The sequence below is a fragment of the Balaenoptera acutorostrata genome, chromosome 15 (assembly GCF_949987535.1).
Source record: "Balaenoptera acutorostrata chromosome 15, mBalAcu1.1, whole genome shotgun sequence".
In the NCBI taxonomy this organism is placed as follows: Eukaryota; Metazoa; Chordata; class Mammalia; order Artiodactyla; family Balaenopteridae; genus Balaenoptera; species Balaenoptera acutorostrata.
This window is the reverse complement of record NC_080078.1, coordinates 71,124,831-71,145,161: the sequence shown is the minus strand read 5'-3', so window position 1 is coordinate 71,145,161 and position 20,331 is coordinate 71,124,831. Positions and strand designations below refer to the sequence as shown.

Here is a 20,331-nt window from a genome sequence, read left to right as displayed (position 1 = left end):
GGTGAGTTGGACACCATTTTAAACTTGGGGTAAAACTGGAACTCTTTATTTTATTTATTTTTATTTTTATTTTTTTTCCCCATATCTCCTCCCTCTTGCATCTTGCTCCCACCCTCCCTATCCCACCCCTCTAGGTGGACACAAAGCACCGAGCTGATCTCCTTGTGCTATGCGGCTGCTTCCCACTAGCTATCTGTTTTACATTTGGTAGTGTATATATATCCATGCCATGCTCTCACTTCGTCCCAGCTTACCCTTCCCCCTCCCCAAGTCCATTCTCTGTGTCTGCATCTTTATTCCTGTCCTGCCCCTAGGTTCTTAAGAACCATTTTTTTTTTAGATTCCATACATGTTAGCATGTGGTATTTGTTTTTCTCTTTCTGACTTACTTCACTCTGTATGACAGTCTCTAGGTCCATCCACCTCACTACAAATAACTCAATTATGTTTCTTTTAATGGCTGAGTAATATTCCATTGTATATATGTGCCACATTTTCTTTATCCATTCATCTGCCAGTGGACACTTAGGTTGCTTCCACGTCCTGGCTATTGTAAATAGAGCTGCAGTGAACATTGTGGTACATGACTCTTTTTGAATTATGAAAACTGGAACTCTTTAAGTGAGCCTGGACTGAGGAATTAAAATCTAGGTCTGCCCAGAATCTCACCCCCAGTTCACAGGGCCCCAAGGGTTTAGGAACTGATGTTAATTCCCCTGTGGTCTGAGAAGAGGGGCTCAGTTGTAGGACTACTTCAGGCCTAGTGGGGGAGCACAGGCTAGTCCTGCCAGTCAGGTATCTTAGAATCATCAGGTCCTGCCTGTGTGTGCCTCTCAGCCTGAGATGAACTCTGGAACTGCCCATTCTCCCTGTGATTCAAGGTATAAATGCTGGAGATGGAATGCTGTCGATAGGACTTTATTAGTCAGAGTCCCAACAGGAAAAGCTGGTATTCTCAATTTAGGGAAATTATGGGAGAGTTAAAGAGGTGTGGATAGGTGCTCGCTTCGGCAGCACATATACTAAAATTAGAACGATACAGAGAAGATTAGCATGGCCCCTGCGCAAGGATGACACGCAAATTCGTGAAGCGTTCCATATTTTTGACACAAGAGGGAAGAGATATGGGAACATATGTATATGTATAACTGATTCACTTTGTTATAAAGCAGAAACTAACACACCATTGTAAAGCAATTATACTCCAATGAAGATGTTAAAAAAAATTAAAAAAAAAAAAAAAGAAAAAAAGATGTGTGGATAGGATGTAGAGGAAATCTCAAGGGACAGAGCAGGAACCCGGAGTTGTGGTAATGGTGGAACTAATACCACCCCTAGCTGCAGTGAGACAAGTGGATGGAGTGGCCATCAGAAGCCAGAAGAGATTGTCATTTAGAAGAGGTCACCTTGAGAGGAGCAGTGACTTCGGGTTGAGGGATACAGCCGGCAGAAGTAGAATATTCGAATTCCTAACCTCACCCTTTCCTCGCCCTGTGCCCCCACCCCCCTGTTTCCTTCCCTGACCTCTTTCTGGGACTCAGCATTGGACAAACTCAATTAGAAGTCTAGGGCACAGGGGCTTGTTGATGGGATCCATAAAGATCAGTCTGCGGGGGCAGGAGCAAGGTAGGGAAGGGTGGAGAGTGCACCTGGAGAGCAATAGAAAGATACTAGACAGAAGGACCACGCGACTTCACGATGGACAGAACCTCTGTGTGTGTGTGTGTGTGTGTGTGTGTGTGTGTGTGTAGTGCAAGGTGGGAAAAAAGGATAAGGTAAGCATTTCTTACCATAGCCACATGCTAGGTACTTTCTCCTGATCCTATCACCTTGCGGGGTAAGTAGAAGTATTTATATGTTATAGATGTGGAAAACTTGAACCCAAATCTCTTGTCCCTAAGTCATTTCAGTCCTGGTGATCCCAGTGGTGACAGATGGTAGCCAGATAGCTCTCACATCTGACTTTCTCTGAGCCCATTCCAGAAAGCCACCGTTCATGGCATTGCTGGGAGAACCGGGGGGAACTGTAAAAGAGCTGCTGTGTATTTTTTTTTTTCCTTCACATCTGTGAACTTGAAGAGAAGGGGAAAGAGGAGGAAAAAAATTCAACTTGGCATGAACGATGTTAACTGAGATCAAATAAGGTGAAAAGCAAAATAGAATCCAGAAATTTAGTTTTGCTTTTACCCGAAGTTCATGCGCAGCTGCTGTACAAAGTCCTTTTTACTTTCCACAAATGTTAAGCACTGTTCATAACATGAATCTCATTTTCTTTTACTTTTAGTTGTTTATGAAAAATAGCTTTATAAAAGACAAAGAACCAATTGAACATTAAGCTCCAACTGTGTCACCTTTGTGATTTCATTTCTTGCTGATATACAAATTATTACGCTTATAAGTTAAAATTATTTTGATTCCTAATACATTCATTGTAAAATTATTTATTGAACAGTCAACAGTGAAATTGAAATTTTAAATTAAAAAAAGAGGAATTCTAACAACCTAGAAAGTAAACTTTAAATTTTTCTTTTTTTTCCCTAGTTTTCATTACATGCATGCATAAATTTTACATGGCTAGAATTGTGCAAATTTATGTTGTTTTCCTGTCATTAGGTGTATATTTCCATGTTGCTATATAACCTTCATGATTATTTAAAATAGTTTTTCAATTCACCTTAAACATTCTCCTACTTGTTAGATATTATTTATTTCCCCTGCTTCATGCCATAAAAAGATTGGCGGTTTTGTTGAACATTTAAGTGGTTTATTTACTATTTTTCTTTATAAACATTGTTCATTTGAATCTCCATGCATCTAGTTTCCCCATCCCCTCCCTCTTTTGTTCTTTGTGGCAGAGGGAAAGGAATTGTTATTTTTTAGGATAATTTCTCAGCAGTGGGATGAGCAACTCTGAAGGTATATCAAGGGACATTAAACAGAGTAGTTCTAAGGGTCACTGAGAGAAGTAAGATTACAGTTAAAATGAGTCATTAAGCAGAGTTGTTGCTTAAAATGTTATTGTGGAATTTTATTAAATCCTAGGTTTAAAAAACTACTGCTAAAAGAGAAATTAGACACCATTTACATTTACATACAAAATTTAGCTGAAACCCTAAGTTGTGATTAAGTTTTAAAAAATTTGTTCTTGGCTAAATTGAATATAGTGTAATTCTGAACAAATTTTGTATTTGATTAATGATATTGGCCCCGGTTATCCTGCATCCCTGGAATATAGCATTGGCCCGGGAGTCCCCTGGGCTACTCCCTGGGAAGCATGCATCCCCTCCCTAACCCATTCTGCTCAGCCCAGGGGGGCCTGGCCACTTTCATCTGTGCCCTCTTTACGAAGGTGAAGCCCCCTGGCCAGAGGGGCTTCCTTGTATGGTGCCCTTGCCCTTCCACTTGCCTTGCATCTGCCACAGTTCTGCTTTCTGGAACAACAGACAAGTTTCTTCCTCTAGTCGGGAAGCTTTAGAAAATCAGAGAGCAGTTCTGGTTTTCGCTCTGTCCTTAGCTCCTGGCATAGTGCCTGGCACATAGCAGATGCTCAAAAACACATTTGCAGAATGAAATGTCTTGAGACAGTTCTTTAAATGTGTGAATACAACCATGATGTCCCCACCTAGTCGCCTCCTCTTTGGGTTTAATGTCCTCTAGGTCAGCCATTCCTCATAAAACACTCTCCGGATCCCTTTCTCTCCCAGTAGGGTTCTTACCATTGTCTGTGACCACAGTTTGCTCTCAGTCACACTTAGAATATGTGGCCAGATCTGCAGCCTGTTCTCCAGAAGTGGTCTGATTTGCAGTGATACAGTCAAGTGTGCACTACTTTTTTTTTTCTTTAGCAAATTGCTGGTTGCTTACATCTTTTCACGTGATCTGCTATCAAGCCTGGCCTGCTCCAGGAGATGCTTGTGCAATTTAGTGTTTCCTTCTAGATTAGTGTCACTTGGGATTTGATGAAGGCTCTTCAGTATCTTCATGTGAGTCATTAGTAAAAGTGAGAAAGAGGGAAGGCCCACGGAAGAGCTCTGGAAACCTCCCTCCACATTGACAGTAATCCCCTAATCCCATGCTTTTTTCAAACTGTGATGTGCATACAAATTACCTGGGGGTTTGGTTAAAATGCAGATTCTGATTCAATAGGTCTGGGTGCACCCTGAGATTCCGTCTTTCTAACAAGTTGCCAGGTGATGCTCATGCTGCAGGTCTATCAGGTCATACTTTGAGTAGCAAGGCCCAGTTTTGGGAAAGAGTTGTTCATGAGAAAAAATCCTTCAGTGTTTGGATAGCTGTGCTGTGCGCATCAGAGCCCCCAGAAGATACTCTCTGATACAGATACTTGACCCCATACTCAGAGGTTCATCTCCTACCTCGCTAAGTAAATGAAGAAAACAAGAGTGATGCTATTTCGCCAGCTTCCAAGTGGTATGTACCTCTCCGTGCGTGTTTGGTTGGACCCTTTATTCCAGCCTGACTAGTCGTTATCCAACATATTTGGTATCTTTTCAAGTTTCTTGTCATCTGGACATTTGATAAAAGTGCTCATGTAAACCGAGCACTTAAAAATTTTTTTTATTGATATGGTATACCTTCATATACCAGAAAGTTACCCGAAGAGAAACTAAATGGATACTTAGTTTTTAAAACATTGGTTATAAGATACAGTGTTCCTGATAAAATTCTTTTATAAGAAATATTATGGAGCATCCAAATTTTTTTACTCTATTGGAATTTGGAGAAAATGGATGCATTGTTGAAATTACATTCCTAAGCTGAAATATCCTCATGTAGCTGGCAGCCTTTCAGTAACAGATTTAGCAAGTGAGTCTGTAGAACACAAGGCAGGGAGGTCATGAGCACCTGACCCCCCTTTTCTCCAAGCTTTCTCTCTCTTAGCTCAGGGGACAGGTACTTTTCTTTTGCCCTTTGTACAAGGCAGGTAACACTGTGGCCAAGACTTTTTTGGTCATTTCAAGGAATGATTATTATGTCAAAATGTAGAGAAAAAAAATATCGACACTTACTTATTTTGTAGAGCTTATTGTGACCTGGTCACCTTTTCCTTTTTTTTTCCCCCCCAATGGAAACAGAAGGAATTTTGATTTGATTTTATTATTATTTTTTGATTGGAATATAGTTGATTTACAATGTTTCAGGTGTACAGCAAAGTGATTCAGTTATATGTGTGTGTGTGTGTGTATGTGTGTGTGTGTGTGTGTGTATCTATCTATCTATCTATATATATAGTTCCCTGTGCTGTACAGTAAGTCCTTGTTGTTTATCTGTTTTATATATAGTAGTGTGAATCTGTTAATCCCAAATTCCCGATTTATCCCTCCCACCTTTTCCTTTTTTGAAAATAGTAGGTGTGGCCACCACCATGGAAGGTATGCAGCTCACTGAATATCAAAAAAACCCCTCTCTCTGGGTTCTTAAAGCCCCTTAGCCCTGAGTTTGTCATTTGAGCCTGTGGGGGGACAGGTACTGAGCGACCTGTAGTTGCTGCTGTAGTTCACCCATTAATTTCCTCCCTTTCTGTGATGGTTTTCCAAGATCGGTCAGGTGTCTCTTTGTTCTTTCAGCAGCTCACATGCAAGCACAGGTGCAGCAGCAATTATGCCTTCCCTTTAACAATTTTTTTTTTTTTTAATATGTCAATCCCCCTCTCCCAATTCATCCCACCCCCACCCCCCCACCTTGGTGTCCATACATTCGTTCCCTACGTCTGTGTCAGGCTATAGGCTTTTTAAAAAATTTTATTTATTTATTTATTTATTTTATTTTTGGCTGTGTTGGGTCTTCGTTTCTGTGCGAGGGCTCTCTCTAGTTGCGGCAAGCGGGGGCCACTCTTCATCGCGGTGCGCGGGCCTCTCACTGTCGCGGCCTCTCTTGTGGCGGATCACAGCCTCCAGACGCGCAGGCTCAGTAGTTGTGGCTCACAGGCCCAGTTGCTCCGCGGCATGTGGGATCTTCCCAGACCAGGGCTCGAACCCGTGTCCCCTGCATTGGCAGGCGGATTCTCAACCATTGCACCACCAGGGAAGCCCGAAGATATATTTCTTAATCTATCTTTTATTGTTTTCACATAACCACTGCTTTCATACAATGCTTATGCTCTGTGCTTGCTAAGTTAGTAACAAAGACAAATGTAGTCATTTTTATCATAATTATTGCATCTTTGGTTAGAAGAGAGGATATTTTAAAAATTGATTCAGCCATCTTTTCCAAATCTGTACTAACTTGGTTTAGTACAATACCAATTTACAGACACTTCTATAACCCTCCTTCTGCAAAATCAATTGTATTATTCTGGATTTGCTTTTCTCTGGCAGTATTTCTCATCTACTTCCACACATTCTTAAAGTTTTATGTAAATTCTTTTCTCTTCCCTTTTTCATGTGGGTAGCCCACCTTGAGGTTATGTGACTCCCCTTTCAGTAATAGAAGGAGCACTACATGGGGGAAAAGAAGCCTGGGTTCAAATCTCAGTTCTACCACTTACTGTGTGACCCAAGGTGGTGTATTTAACCTCCGCAATTATTTGTAACATGTCTACTTCCTTTTCAGTGGCCTGCATCAAACAATACTACAAATTGTTTAAAATATCCAAAAGCTCCCCAAATTTGTAGGCAGGGAGGAAGCAAATTATCAGGTCATGGCTTGGCTTCCCAAATTACAACTTAGGGAGCATTGCCTAAGGAGCCAGGATGGGAGGCCCCTAGATTCACAAAGTGGGAGAGGGGAACCAGGAAGGGAGATGGTAAATAGTATTTACTGAGTGCCTGTAATCTCTTTTCCATGTGCTCATTTGGACCTCATAGCTGCCCTGGTAATTTTGTGATCAGTGTAACATTGCCTCTGCCAAGGTAGCCAAGTGGTTAAAAGCCATAGTCTGGTTTGAAATTCCTGCCTTGCCACTGTGTGACATAAGACAGGTCCCTTGGCCTCTCTGTGTCTGATTCCTCATCAATAACAGGGAGATAATGAGAATCTGTTTTATAGGGTATTGGTGAGGATTAGATGAAATAAGTGTGTGAGGTGCCAAGCACAGTATCTGGTATGTAATCAGCATTCAACAAATTAAGCTGCTGTTTATCCTTTACTTCTTTTTAGACTTAACAGTCTTTCTAAAGGAAGGCTGTAGAGTTTTAGTAGCTTAATAACATTCAAAATTGTGACCACAGATTTAGCAGATTTTCCAACAACCATAACAGAACTTTGTCAAACACATGAGTGCTTTCCTTTCAAACTGGTCATCTTGAAACCCTCTTACGTATTCCAGTGTTGCCTGTGCCTCAAAATGTGTTTGGACTTCTCATTACTAATTTTTAGTCTATGGGTGTCTTTTTGCTAAAATTACGCCTAGGATAAAGGTGAATACTCACATAATTAAATTTATTTATTCAACAAACTTTTATTGACCACCTACTCTTTGTCACCTACTGCTAGACACTAGGATAATAACAGTGAACAAGTAAGATGGGGTCATTTCCCTATGGCATTTGTAATCTAAGGGGCAAAAAGCTTTCATCAGCTTGGATTGTATAAAAAATGTGACAGCACTAATTGACATTGTTAAAACAGCTGAAAAGAAGAATGCAAATTTTGGAATATTTTGTAGATATATCCAATACCTCCATGATATGTTATCCAAAGGAAGACAGATGCCTTCTTTATGAATAAATGAGATGTACTGAGGGAGACACTGATCTGTATCTGTGCAATGATGTAACCAGCCCTTTAAATTCAAATTTTCAATAAAACAAGGAGCTCCTTTATCTCTTCTCTGCTTGACTGTGACTTTGGAGTCATTCATGAACTTGAAATTGGAAGCACAGTTACATTAAACAACACAATTGAAACTAAATTATCACTCACCAGTAGCCTGGTGATGATTGAAAATAATTCTTGGTTATGCACTCAAGAGTATTTGTCCGGTTCCAGGTCTGGATTGGAGCTGGAGAGTCCCAGGCACTCGTCTCCTCAGTGGATGCCTCTTGGCCCCACCACCGCCCTGTGCCGCGGGACAGGGAGCCCGGAGACCCAGCTGGGAACTTAGAACGGTAGAGGAAAAAGATATTTTTTCTCCCCTACAGTTTCTGGTGACTATGAAGGGATGGCTGGGACACCCCACTTGCTCTGGAAGCTGCAGATGGGATCTTGCAAAAATTGACAAAAGTCAATGAAAAATAAGAATTCTTACTAAAGTCAGCCCTCCCAGATCTCTGTCTATAGTGCTCTGTTAAGAGAGGAAGACAGTTGTGTTTTACTCCTGATTCTTCCCTGAAAGTGTTTACAATCAGCTATAAGTAAGAATGCTCCACGATGCCATCATGTGAATAACTTTGAGACCAGGCCAATGGACTGAAAATGCCCCTTATTAAATGCAGGATTACTCACATCATACAGAGACCTAAGAAGTGGGCATTTACTCTTGTCTATACCACCACCTCCTGAAATGAGACACAACTGTTTGAAGGGACTGACTGAATTCCAGGACTGAGATTGATTCAGGTTAATGGAGACGGAGCCTAATCCCTAAAGAATGGTATCTAAGTTTGTGAAGAACCTGCCAAGTTTGTTGTGGTGACACATGTAATGGATCTTTTGGATTTAGATACCTGCAGTGTTTTCAACATATGTTTAGTATTAAAATTATTCCTGGGTCCTTTGAAAAAAAAAAAAAGACTATTTGTTAGGTTCCATTGGTTAGCATGTCTAAAAAGTGTGTTGATTTCTTAAAACTTTCCAAATATTTGTGTTTATTCAATTTTAACACCCTAATGTTAAATAATTGCAAATAAATACATAAGTAACATATATAAATAAACATAATTATGGAGTCCCGAAATTCACAGGAGCTTTAAAGATAATTTAGGATAGTCACCCTTATAGTGCAGAAATGCCTTCAAGCCTACGTCCAGCACCTCTGGTGATGGAGAATGTTTAACTATAGACCAGGGGTCATGGGCATATAATAGAAAGGTGGGGGGACTTCCCGTTCTATTGGTGGGGGGGGCGCAGTGGTTAAGAATCCGCCTGCCATTGCAGGGGACATGGGTTCAAGCCCTGGTCCGGGAAGATCCCACATGCCGCGGAGCAGGTAAGTCCGCACGCCACAGCTACTGAAGTCCGCGCGCCTAGAGCCTGTGCTCTGCAACAAGAGAAGCCACCACACTGAGAAGCCCGCGCTCGGCACCGAAGAGTAGCCCCTGCTCTCTGCAACTAGAGAAAGCCCGCGCACAGCAACGAAGAGCCAACGCAGCCAAAAATAAATAAAATAAATAAATTTTTAAAAAAAGAAAAGAAAAGATTAAAAAAAATAAATAAAGGTGGGAATTTGTCTTTATAAGACAGGAGTGGTAGTTACCTATGGGAAGCTTTTGGGCCCTATCTAAGTACAGTTGTTTTTCCAAGTATCATCTGGCCAACTAAGACTTGTCTTCCACAGTCCAGTTTCTGCCTCTGGACCTCCAGTTTGTAGCCCTTCCAGTAAACTCTGGCACTGGCTAGAGAAACATCCTAGGATCTTTTTAGTTTTCTAAACTTGTAATTACCATTATAGCACATGGTTTTAACCTTGTTTTAAATTAGCTAATATTTATTAAGTGTCTATTGTGTACCAGTCACTCTTCTAGGGGAAAGATATGATAGCACCAAGCAAAAAGCAACTACCATTATGGAGAGTTCATGATTGAGTGGCCCTAAAGTTGCAGTCGAACGTGAAATAAAGGAAATGGATCAGGTCTGAGGGAGATGATGATTCTGGCTTGGGACATGTTGAACACGGGAGGCAGTGGGCCATCTGAGAGCAGATATCTGACGCGTAGCTGGCTCTGTAGTTGAGGGAAAGCTGGCTTTGGGGATTGTTGGCATGGAAGGTGGAATTTGAAACAATTGGAGCAGAGAAGGTCAGCAAGGGAAAATGAGTGATCTGAGAGAAGAGAGTCTAGCATGGCATGATGCTTGGTGCCTTGTAAAGCACCAAGTAGATGTTTATGAATTCATTTATTTGATCTACAGCTGTGTTCCTTTTGAAGTAACTATGTAATAAACATTGCTTTTTTTTTTTTTACATTTTTGGCTGCATTGGGTCTTTGTTGCTGCACACCGGCCTTCTCTAGTTGCGGCGAGCAGGGGCTACTCTTTGTTGCAGTGCACGGGCTTCAGTAGTTGTGACACGTGGGCTCAGTAGTTGTGGCTCTCACTATTGTGACCTCTCTTGTTGCAGAGCACAGGCTCCAGACGCACAGGCTCAGTAGTTGTGGCTCACGGGCTTAGTTGCTCCGCAGCATGTGGGATCTTCCCAGGCCAGGGATCGAATCCGTGTCCCCTGCATTGGCAGACAGATTCTTAACCACTGTGCCACCAGGGCATTCCTTATTCGGTAATTGTAACATTATGAAGCAAGTACAATTTTCTTGTTACTTTGGGGAAACTTTCTTCTATTACAAAGGTTTGAGAAATGGAGGTTTTCATGTAATAACCTTTCCTTTTTTTTCTCTTTAGATTTGGATAAGTAATTCACAAACTTGTAACAGCGAAAAAATACACGAGTATAGAGAACAAAATTTGTCCCTTTACCTCTCTCCTCACCCTTTTCTCACCCAAGACTTTTCAATGACTTTCCATGTACTGTTCCTAAGAGAAGCTATGTTCTGAACAGCGTCTAGGTTGGAGACTGGAGAACACGATTCCTCTTGTGTGTCTTTGACTCACAGTGACCATAGATGAGTTATATTAATATTCATTCACTGCCTCCTCAGGAGATGTACTTGCCTTTGCCCTTAGTGGTGGGCAACCTTGCCTTTATAGGAAGTCATTCAATTGCATAGTTAGTGGATAGCTGGAGCTCCATGTTATGGACTTTCCGAAGCTCTGTTACAGCTGGACAGATGCAGGTTAGGGGAAATATCTCACTTCCAGGGTATAGAAAATCATTGACGTGTGAACACGTGCATATGTGTGCGCACGTGCGTGCGCACACACACACGGGATACCTAAAGAGTTGTGAAGTATCTTTGGTGAGGCACTGAATCGTGGGTGTTATTACTTGTACCAATCTCTAGCTGATGAAAATAATCATCTTTAGGGAACGTTAGTGAGAAGTAGTCACGAGACACTGTACATTTTATTAGGTTCCTTATTTGTCCAGTTTTACTACATGTAATGGACCTAGGTTTCTAGAGTTGATGCTTGGCCATCATTTAGAGGTGACCTCGTTAGAGGCGCCTAAATGTGTCTAATGGATCTCTGCGGCATTGCCTCCATAGTGTTTAATATGCATAAAATAGGTGCTTGAGGGAGACTGTTACTTGGCAGGGAGGATGAGAAGAGAAATGTGATTGCCCTTAGTGTCTGCAGTATTACCACAGGATCCAGAGCAAAAGCACTGAAAGGGTATTTAGTGTTTCTTCGACAACTTGCTGATCTCTGGTCTTCCCCATCTTGGTAAAATAGTACCTTCGCGGACTTGGTGGTAAAGTCAGAAACCTGGGAGTCATGCTTCACGACTCTGTCCCTCATGCCCACTCCACCAAAAGGCCTGTGGATCCCACCTCCAACACACAGAAAGCCCACCTCCCCTGCCAGCGCCCTAACGCCGGTCGCTGTCATCACCGTCTGCGACTTCTGCAGTAGCCTTCTGCCTTCCTTTTCGGCTTCCTCTCTTGTCTCGCTCCCATGCATTCTACACTTCAACCAGAGTGATCTTTTTGGAAACATAAATCAAGTGTGGATTTACTCCCCTGCTTAAAACTCTTAAATGGCTTCCCATTGCGCTTAGGATAAAATTTTTAAATCTCCAGTTTGGTCTGCAAGGCTGTGTGACACGGCCTTGGACTCGCTAACGTTATTTTGAACCCTCTCACCTCCGTTTGGCACCATCCATCCTGTTCCTGGAGCCAGGTTATCCTTTTATTTGAACCCAGCTTTCTCTGTAGGCATCAAAATTAAGTAGCATTTATGTTTCCTCCACAAATAAGAAAAGACTTTAACCTTAACCTATGTCTGCTTCTTTTTTCCTACTCCTTTGGTTCCCAGATTTTTTTTCAAAGTTTCTGATTAATTTTCTATATTATGCCTGTGCTCTTTCAAGAATTCTTTTTTTTTTTTAAAGATTGATTGATTGATTGATTGATTGTTATGTTGGGTCTTCATTTCTGTGCTAGGGCTTTCTCTAGTTGCGGCAAGCGGGGGCCACTCTTCATCGCGGTGCGCGGGCCTCTCACTATTGTGACCTCTCTTGTTGCAGAGCACAGGCTCCAGACGCACAGGCTCAGTAGTTGTGGCTCACGGGCCTAGTTGCTCCGTGGCATGTGGGATCTTCCCAGACCAGGGCTCGAACCCGTGTCCCCTGCATTAGCAGGCAGATTCGCAACCGCTGCGCCACCAGGGAAGCCCAAGAATTCTTATGAGCAGTTGCATTGCACTTCACATTATATTTGAGCAATAATTGTTGAGATTTAACTATAAGTTTTACTTATTTCTTTGATCAACACTGCTTCTTGTATCTCAATTTGACTTTTATTTCTTAAATTTAAATTAAATTTTGCTGAGGTACAACTTTAAGTCTTATACTTTATAAGCATGTCTCTTATACTTCTTTCCCTTCCAAAATGCATGGGTGGTGATCTTCATGGAGCTCTTGCACACCCCCAAATGTCTTCATTTTGCCGTCATACTTAAATGATGGTTTTAGGGGGATCTAGGATTCTAAGTTTAAAATGATTTTTTTCCTTCAAAAGTTTGTAGAAATTGTTTCATTTGTGTTCTAGCATCTGGTGCTATAGATGAGAAGTCTGGTGCAAATCCACTTTTCCTTTTGTTATGGTTCGCACCCCCGCCATCCTTCCCCACCTTGGATTGTCAGGGTCTCTTTATTTTTGCAGTTTAAAAATTTCACCAAGTTGTGTTTAGGTGTTTCTTTTTTCAATGTTGTTATAAACCATTGGCAGACCCTTTCAACCTCGCACTCAGGTCCTTTTTCAACTCAGAGAAATTTGGTCCTGCTCTTTCTTTGATATTTTTTTCCCCTCCATCCTCTCCCTTTTAAAAAACTAGATGTATATTAGATATACATTGGATCATCTAGATTTATCCCCCCCCCCCCCCCATATTTCTTATCCCTTGGTTTGGGAGAATTTATCAGTTCAGCCTTCCAGATCACTCCTTCCATCTTTGATCATGCTCATTTTTCTATACAGGGATTTGCTGTTGAGGGATTTAAAAAATGATTTTTTTTTTGTAGTTTTGTTTCCTTATTCTCCACTGGTAACTTTTAGTAGTGCTTTTCCCCGCCTTAGTATCTTATCTTTGAAATGGTATCTTCATAGATCTTTCAGAGAACAATAAAATTATTTTGTTTCCTTTGTTAACTCTGTTTCCTCTGGGCTTGGTTCCTCTATTCAATTTGGTGCCTCTTTTCAATCTATTGTTTTTCTTAGTGTTTTATTCTTAGTTAGTTTTCTTTCTTTCTTTTTTTTTTTTTTGGTAAATTTATTTATTTATTTTTGGCTGCGTTGGGTCTTTGTTGCTGCACGCGGGCTTTCTCTAGTTGCGGTGAGGAGGGCTACTCTTTGTTGCGGTGCGCGGGCTTCTCATTGCGGTGGCTTCTCTTGTTGCAGAGCACGGGCTCTAGGCACACAGGCTTCAGTAGTTGTGGCACACGGTCTCAGTAGTTGTGGCTCGCGGGCTCTAGAGTGCAGGCTCAGTAGTTGTGGCACACGGGCTTAGTTGCTCCGAGGCATGTGGGATCTTCCCGGACCAGGGCTTGAACCCGTGTGCCCTACATTGGCAGGCGGATTCTTAACCACTGCACCACCAGGGAAGTCCCCTTAGTTAGTTTTCTGTTCACATTTCTAAATAAGGATCCAGGTCAGAGGTTTTCAGTCCTAAGGGTGCATTAAATTATCTGGAGAGCATTTAAATACAAGTGCCAGCTCCTCATTCCCTCTATAAATGCTAGTTTAATTGGATTAAGGTGGGGCCTAGGCAATTGATATTTTAATTTTTTTGAGATATAATTGACATATAACATTACGCTTCAGGAGTTTCACATGTACAGTATAATGATTTGATATGTGTGTACATTGTGAAATGAGCACCACAATAAGCCTAGTTAATATCCATCATCATATATAGTTACAAAAGTTGTTTTTTTCTTGTGATTAGGACTTTTAAGATCTACTCTCTTAGCAAATTTCAAATGTGCAATTATTAACATAGTCACCACGATGTACTTATCTATTTTATAAGTAAATAAGTACACCCATGATTTGTGTTTTCTGTAGCTGGAAATCTGTACCTTTTGACCCCCTTCACCAGTTTCACCAACCACCCCTCCCGCCACCACTTGTCTCTGGTAACCACTAATCTGTGTCTGTATCTATGAGCTTGGTGTTGTTATTGTTGTTTTAGATTCTGCATATAAGTGAGATCATATGGTATTTGTCTTTCTTTGATTTATTTCACTTAGCATAATGCCTTTAAGGTCCATCCATATGGTCACAAATGGCAAGATTTCATTCTTTTTTATGGCTGGATAATATTCCATTATATAAAGATACCACGTTTTCTTTATCCATTCATCCATCGATGGACACTTAGGTGGTTTCCTAAGTGTCCTATGTATGGGGGTGCATATATCTTTTCGAGTTATGTTTTCGTTTTCTTGGGATAAGTACCCAGAGGTGTAATTGCTGGATCATATGTGTCATGGTCCGAGCGCGGTTGGAAAAGAATTTCCAGACATGAGGCAGAATGTAAGGAAGATAGAGTTTTATTAAAGAGAAGGGTCGCTGCAAGAACAGCGGGCCGACTTCCTGGTAGCCAGGGAAAGTCGACAATGAGCATGGGTTGCTTGTCTGTTTTTATAGCCAGGGAACCTGCAAGTCATCTGCTGACTGGTCAGAGTATGTATACTTTCAGTGTGCTAAGCGGGAGAAAAACAGGGCAAATGTCTTTCCTTATATGGGATGGGAAAGGGACAGGGCATGCTACTTGGGAGGCTCTGGGACAGTGCAATGGTTACATTGTGACAAAGCGGTAGGAGTCCTGTAACTCTTTGTTCTGACAATATTGGCCCTTTGAGTTTATCTTGTTCTTTGTCCTTGGAGCACACCACATTGCCCCCTCTCTTTATTTACAGGGCCAATTCTTTGGCCCTATTGGATACCCTGCTCATGTCTACCTACCTGCCTAGCTCCTTCTCAGGCGTTCGGGAACCCTTTTTTTAAGAAGGGGCGACGATCTCTCTGGCTACTTCCTTCTGGGTGGGAGTGTCGTAGGGGCCCTGGGTTCCTGATGCCTGCTCTCTGTCAGGGTATATTTATGGAGGGAGATGAGAGCCCATGGAATGATAAGACGGCTTGTTCCAATGTGGTCCATGTGCCAAATGGCTGGTACCCTTGTTGTAGCACCATCTGGAATTGAATCCTTTGAACCTGTCAGGAGATGAACTTAGATAATGTGTTAATAATGCAGGGACCAGGCTTCCCTGGTGGTGCAGTGGTTAAGAATCTGCCTGCCAATGCAAGGGAGACGGGTTCAAGCCCTGGACCGGGAAGATGCCACATGCCACGGAGCAACTAAGCCCGTGCGCCACAACTACTGAGCCTGTGCTCTAGAGCCCACGAACCACAACTACTGAGCCCATGTGCCACAACTACTGAAGCCTGCATGCCTAGAGCCCGTGCTCCGCAACAAGAGAAGCCACGACAATGAGAGGCCCACGCACCGCAATGAAGAGTAGCCCCCGCTCACCGTAACTAGAGAAAGCCCGTGCACGGCAATGAAGACCCAACACAGCCAAAATAAATAAATTAATTAATTAATTAATTAAAAAAAATATAATGCAGGGGCCAAACAACAAAACAAGGGCTATCAGGATTAATGGTCCCAACAAGGACAATAGCCATGTCCATATCTGGATCCCCATAGAGGAGAGGAGGCTGGAAAGCCAGCTGGGGCCCTGTCTTGCTCTCTCTTTTAAATCTTCTATTAATTTGATGTTTTTCTTTAGAATCTGAAGGTCTTCTTCAACCTGGCCAGAGGTATTAATATAGAAGCAGCATGTTCCATTTAGTAGGGCACAGACATACCACCCGCCGTCAGCTGTTACGACATTCACGGCCCTCCTATTTTGTAAAACTACCTTGGCCAGAGTGCCTAGGGCTGACTGCTGTTCCTCAGTGGCTGCTACCATAGCCTTCCAAGGTTCCTGGACCATGATGGTGAGATGGAGAACACTCCTCTCTAAGGGGTATGCCTGCAAACCAGGAGAGCCCTCTAAAGATGCTATGTATTATTTCGGGCCGATCAAGAATTGGGTTATAAGCATGTCCCCCGCAATCAGTGGTTCGTTTTTGTGTCTCCCGGACAGGTCTTATGGCCTCCTCGAGGAAGGACCCAAGGTTGGGAATGCCTCCTGAGGAAGCTAAATCCTCTGTAGTCATAATGGTCGCCTCTGGGACTGCAGCAATAATTGTGCAGGAGCCCCTCCAAAGTGTGAGAAGATCCAGATAGACCCCGTTACCGCATAGAAATGAAAATCCGGTGCCCCTCAAAGATACCCCCATTGTAGGTCCCCAGAGCCAGGCCCTGACCTTTTGGTAGTTTTCCTCTGGGAATAGACTGGGGTCCCATGGCCTAGGATTATATTGGGAAGGCCAAACTCCAAGGAAGTAATCATCTATACATAAAGGGGAGAATCCGGGCTCTGACTGATTATGAGTGTGACTGGGGGATTAGCATAACAAATTTCTGAATGTTAGCTGAATTATGTTATATTTTGGAGGAGAATCTTGCCGGGAGGTTAAACTAAGTAAGTGTCCAGTGGTCACACCGATCCCCACATATTTAGTTCCCAGGGCCGAGCTGTTTATGGGAATATGGTCTTCATTAATACATTTCTTAGTCGCATTTTCCTTGAATTTCCCCAGCACAAAGTGAAAATACCTTCATGTACATCATATTTATTTTCCTCTGAACAGGGATTCCACTCCAGGCTAGTCCGATTAGAATTGAGGGTGTAGTTACAAAGAGAGTCATTTAGCCAGCCCAAAATGGGTCCCCATCCATTTGGGTTTTGGAAACAGAGCTTTGCCTCATCTGCCCAAGCTTGGGCTAATGCCCATATCCTGTTTTTCTCTTCATGAGTACAACAAGCGGTCGGGACTACATGAATGTCTTGCCAGGTCAGGTCAAAGGCTATAGTGAGGGCCTGAAATTCCTTAATAAAAGTGGTGGGATCCTGACTAAAGGAACCTAACTTGTTTTGAATTTGGGAAATGTCAGACATGGGGAAGGGAACATGGACTGTAATAGTGCCCATGTCTCCATTTGCTACTTCCCTCAAGGGAAGCATATCAGAATCTGTTTCCTGGCTTTGGGCAGTTCTCGATCTTGTGTGGGGAGGGGAGAGGGGGCTTTTGCCCTGATGAGGGGGTGCCTGTCGGGGAGCTGTGGGTTGAGGTGAGGGGGCGGGGGCTGAAGCAAAGGGGGTTGATGGGGTGGGGGAGAGGAAAGGTCGAGTAGAGGGTCATCTAGGAGATCTGCTGGGGAGGGAGACAGAGGGGGTCGGGGGGATAAGGCGGCAACGGAAAGACACATGCGGCATGAGTCCCTGAGATCCGGATTCTGACTAAGGGCCATAAAGGTCTTGACATAAGGAACCTCTGAGTCCTTTCCTTTTTTCTGGCAAAAGAGATCAAGTTGGAGGATCGTGTTATAGTTTAGTGTGCCATTAAGGGGCCATTGTTCTCGGTCCCCCACTTGATACTGGGACCAAGCCGTGTTACAAAAGAAAGTGAGCCTCTTCTTTTTGAGATTTTTAGGGTCAAATTTTTTCCAGTTCCTGAGGATACTGCCAAGGGGTGAGTCTGAGGGAGGCTCCCGAGATGTACCAGAACCTGTTCTTAGCCTATGTGCCGTAGAAAGGGGGTACTGAGAGTCACCGGCTGACAGAAAGGCGTCCCCTTTGTCCCAGTGATCTCTCCGTGCGACTAAGGCACAAAATGGGCCGACCGTCCCAACAGTCGCGTCCGACCGTGAGAGGTGACCCCTGAGTGTGCGACTGAGGCACAAACCGTGTGACTGAGGCACTGTGTGACTCGGGCAGGGGAAGAAAGAGAGAGAGATTCCCGGGACCCACCAGGTGACTCAGCGTTTGGCGATTACCTGAAACGTGAAAAGGCACTCCTGGGATGGCTCCGAGGCAACACCTAGGCTCCTGTAAATCAATCCGGACTGAGAAAAAAGTGAAAGTAGCAGAGAAGACAGGCTGAGGAGTTGGCCTCGTAGTCCTGCCAGGAAGGCCGCGGCCGAGGCGAGGGGTTTTTCTTGAACCCATATGTGCCTCATGGGTGCACGGAAGTTGTCTTGCTGGGGGCAGATGCTTTAACAGCCTGGTCTGTTCCGTGACCCCCTCATCTTTTCACGGGAGTCTTCAAGTGGCAGGCGCCCTATTGGCTTTTAAATGCCTGACCCGTGCCCGCACAATACCAATTGGCCTAGTCCTCAGCCAGAAGGAAGACAGAGGGACCCTCACCGGTTCTGGGCGGTAGTTACTGGGGCGAAGTGAGCCGTGGAGTCTTCAGAACACACCAGGGTGTGGCCCTGGCCAGAGTTCCTCTGTTGCTTCCCCAGCAACTTGCCTGTTCACAGAGGGTCCCAAGAATTGAGGAGAGGAGATGGGGGAGGAGATCCCCCCAAGAGATATCCCCATACGGGCCACCAAAATGTCGTGGTCTGAGCGCGGGTTGGAAAAGCATTTCCAGACACGAGGCGGAATGTAAGGAAGACAGAGTTTTATTAAAGAGAAGGGTCGCTGCAGGAACAGCGGACCGACTTCCTGGTAGCCAGGGAAAGTCGACAATGAGCATGGGTTGCTTGTCTGTTTTTGTAGCCAGGGAACCTGCAAGTCATCTGCTGAGTGGGCAGAGTATGTATACTTTCAGTGTGCTGAGTGGGAGAAAAACGGGTCAGATGTCTTTTCTTATATGGGATGGGAAAGGGACAGGGCATGCTACTTGGGAGGGCTCTGGGACAGTGCAATGGTTACATTGTGACACAGTGATAGGAGTCCTGTAACTCTTTGTTCTGGCAATATTGGCCCTTTGAGTTTATCTTGTTCTTTGTCCTTGGAGCATACCACAATATGGTAGTTCTATTTTTAAGTTTTTTGAGGAATCTCCTTACTATTTTCCATAGCGGATGCCCCAGTTTACATTCCACCAACAGTGCACAAGGTTTCCTTTTCTCCACACTCTCACCAAAACTTGTCATTTCTTGTCTTTTTGATAATAGACATTCTAACAGGTGTGGAGTGATATCTCATAGTGATTTTGATTTGCATTTGCCTGAGAATTGTTCTTTCAGGAGTAAGTTCAGAGTACAGGTCCTGCTGAGTGGCCAGGAGATCCCTCTAGAGTCCTCGGTGGGTGTGTGCCTTGTCATCTGTGGTGCTGTTTCTTCATCCTCTTGTGCTGGCACTTACGTGGGTGGTCCCCTACTGCCGATCCCCACTTTATAGAGAGCTGCCCTCACAGCTTAGCCTTTCTGAGAACAATGGAGGATGTAGCTGTTCCATAGACCTTCAGTTATTCTCTTGACCGTCCCTGGTGCTCTTCCACTCCCACATCCAGCTTCTGCCATCTCTGGATTTAGGTTTGTTTTCCACCAAGCTTCTCTTGGGCACACACATTTTAAAAGCTTTCTTCTTTTGCTTGGTTCATGTTGGAGGTTCCTCTGCATGGCTAAGCACTGCCATCATTCAGTTCTGATGGCTTTTTTTTTGCCCACAATTCCTTGCTCTTCTCCTGATGGCATTGTTCCTGTTTATCCTGTGCTGCTGTGGACTTATTCTTACTTTTATATTTTTATAATATACATTCTTACTGTTACAATAAATAACTAAATAGTCTGTTATATTTGACATTTTAAAGGAGTGGAGAAGTACTTCTAATACTCTATTATTTGTCATGAACCAGCAGTCCCCAAACACTTTTTGTTTACCTCTGAAAAGCATCAGATATCCAAGGAATTCAGCAGGCTCGTCATGGAAGAGGAACTACAGGCAGTTTAACCAAGTGAAAAATGACTTCATTCCATGAGTGAAAACTGCATTTAAAGTTGTAAGATACCATTTGCACATATCAAATTAGCAAGGTGTGTTTTTTGGGGGCATATGGTGGGAGGTATGGTAGGGAGTAATAAGGAATGGGTAGTGTGTGTATGTGAGGGACAGAGAAAGAATTTAATGCCAGCAAGGGTCTTATATACTGCTTGTGAAATGCAAATTGATACAACTCTCAATGCATTTTGGCAATA

At 43.2% G+C, this 20,331-nt stretch overlaps 1 protein-coding gene and 1 non-coding gene across 8 annotated transcripts in view; both read left to right on the top strand.

Moving 5' to 3' along the window:
• The window catches only part of ZHX3 (zinc fingers and homeoboxes 3), a 141,570-nt gene that overhangs the window by 39,329 nt on the left and 81,910 nt on the right, over positions 1-20,331 (top strand). Inside the window, exon 1 of one of the 7 annotated variants that reach the window (XR_009005397.1) lies at positions 7,948-8,066. The exons of the other annotated variants lie outside the window; for them this stretch is intronic. The gene's annotated coding sequence lies outside the window, so the exon portion shown is untranslated. Of the gene's footprint in view, positions 1-7,947; positions 8,067-20,331 lie in introns of those variants that run through there. 7 annotated transcript variants of the gene reach the window in all.
• Positions 999-1,105, top strand: LOC114235433 (U6 spliceosomal RNA). The gene has a single exon (XR_003621612.1). It is a non-coding gene; the product is annotated as a U6 spliceosomal RNA (small nuclear RNA).